Source organism: Etheostoma spectabile, chromosome 15 (genome assembly GCF_008692095.1).
Source record: "Etheostoma spectabile isolate EspeVRDwgs_2016 chromosome 15, UIUC_Espe_1.0, whole genome shotgun sequence".
Classification (NCBI taxonomy): Eukaryota; Metazoa; Chordata; class Actinopteri; order Perciformes; family Percidae; genus Etheostoma; species Etheostoma spectabile.
Genome location: NC_045747.1, coordinates 14456899 through 14459403, shown reverse-complemented (window position 1 = coordinate 14459403; position 2505 = coordinate 14456899). Strand labels below are relative to the sequence as shown.

Here is a 2505-nt window from a genome sequence, read left to right as displayed (position 1 = left end):
ATACCTGAGTAAAAATTCCTTATCAGAAATTGAAGATTACACTTTTTTTTTGTCATTCCTATTGTATTAGTTGGGATTAGCAGTCATGTTCCGACCTACATGATGCAGTCGTTAAACTACTGACAATCAACATTTTGATCTCACTTTATTCTTAAACAGTCCAGCGTTTGAAGATCACAGACTCATGGTGCTCACTGTATAGATAAATTAGACATGTTCACACATACACTGGCTACTATTTGAGTTACATGTACACTATATAAATTCACAGATTGAATCATAAATGGCAGCAGTAACTTATGTTACCTAATTATTGCATCACACAAATGCTGAATTTCATATTCTTGTAAAATATTTTATAGGTGAAGGAATTGTTACGTTTATATGTTATTGATGATGTACAGTAACTACGCTGATCTGGAGGTTTGTTACACTATATATGTTCTTTGCTGAGATTCACTGTTGGGTGTTGTGCAGTGAATGATTGACATTCCTTACCACGTATTGCCTTCTGCACAGGCTTTAGAAATGTAAATAGAAAAAGAAAATGTTCAGATGAAAGACTGTTTCTGCAGGCTCAGGGGCTATTTTTTTCTGGTTGTGACACATGAAAGACATAGAGCATTCTATATGGTAAAATGTCTTGGCGTGAATATAACTCATAATCATTTTGAAGCAGGTGTATTTTACATTAAGCTGTAGGATACAACCCCAAAGTATTCATTAGCCGACCATTAAATAGGGTGCGACATGCTTCAAAATGTGAGCAGCTTTTAATGTTTGTTTATTTGAAATGGGGAAAGTTGTTGATCTAGTCTTTATTAATTTGTCTGTGCCTCAGGCTATCAACACTATGTATCATATTGCAACTTTTTAGTAAATGTCCAGCTTTTATGATATTAATAACCATGAGATGTGTTCACTTGATACATTTTTAACTAATTAAACATTGTTTTCTCTGCCTAACCAGAATTTGTTGTGGTGCTTAAATGAATGCCGCATTGAGATACAGCACAACTTTTAGTTCATCCTCCAATAAGGAATTGGGCATTTGAAAATGTTAAGGCATCACAAAAGAACATCCGTCTGTTGTGACCTGACATGGAGGGATTCGGATTTTGTGTGAAATGTGAAGGGGAAAAAAAAAACATCTGGAGTTTAATGACAAAAGAACTCAAACGTAATAAATCCAAGCCCAGTCCCTGATTGTCAGTTAATTTACATTGTAGTATGACCAGTAGATATCTAATCCGAGCACGAGGATACCCACATTGTTTATAGAGTCAATAGTGTCTCTCAGCTTTTTTTAAGGGGAAATATCCATGTGTATTTTATATTCAGTAACATTGGGATTTATGCACTAGGCTGTAACTAATCTGCAGTTACAACAATCTTTAAAGAAGTGGTATGAACATCTGTAGCAGAGTAATTGGAGCTCCACACCAGACAACTACTATTGAAACAGCTATTTTTAATACGCTTATTAAAAATACTGATGTAATTAATGTTATTTGTAATAACCACTCTACTATGAGCTGCAAATACTGATATTAATGACGATTTATTGATATTAGCACTGTGATGATACTATACTAGAACTTTCCTTGGCTTGAGTGTTCACTGCCCTGCAGTGGTCACAGTGAGGAACTGCAACAACAGGGTCATTTAGCAAGTAAATGTAAATAAAGATGGACAAAACATTAACAGTAGTATATAGTAGTATATGTTACACAGCTGTTTATTGTAATGCATAACATAATGCAGGGACATCTTATAATTATGTGTATAATATTTATACAGATTAACACTTGTTAATCATGCCTTTCAACATCATGTTGATACCTCTAAGGAATAACAACAATCGCAATGAATTTCTGTAATATTCCCATTAGACCAACCCACATTGACAATGCATTCATACTGTAGCCTGTACTGCAACACTGAACACAGTTTTTGATGACTGCGTGTTCCTTCGGGGGTTGAATGCACTCTACCAAATAAAGGAAATGTAACAAGTCAGTTGTTCATTTAGTTCCTCTGAATACACATTAGGTGTGTTTTGGTAACACTTTTGCAACGGGAAAGGATTCAAGAACAGTTCTTTCAAGGAGAAGCAGGTGTTAGCATTTTATTTAAAATGTAGTTTGTTATCTATGTTCATTAATGCAGTCCTATAAGACTGAACCCGCTTTGTGTACAGGTATGATATCTGCACTGCATCTCTACTCACTTTGCAATACTTAATCTCAAGAAAATTGGTTGAATATTGTACAGTTACTATATTATTTAGTTTGGTATTCTACATAATATCCCTCAATACAATGCAATGTCTTTAATTGTTGCATTGGCTTTTGTATACAACATATACACATATATACATATATACACATACACATATATGCATATATATATATACACATATATACATATATACACATATACACATATACACATACACATACGTATATACACATATATGTATATATATACACATATATACACATA

At 33.6% G+C, this 2505-nt stretch overlaps 1 protein-coding gene across 5 annotated transcripts in view; it reads left to right on the top strand.

The window, feature by feature from the left end:
• nkiras2 (NFKB inhibitor interacting Ras-like 2) overlaps positions 1–972 on the top strand; it is a 4273-nt gene extending 3301 nt beyond the window's left edge. For all 5 annotated transcript variants that reach the window (XM_032536706.1, XM_032536704.1, XM_032536703.1 and 2 more), the window contains exon 4: positions 1–972. This exon is cut by the window's left edge and continues 477 nt beyond it. The gene's annotated coding sequence lies outside the window, so the exon portion shown is untranslated.
• The last annotated feature ends 1533 nt before the right edge of the window (positions 973–2505 follow it).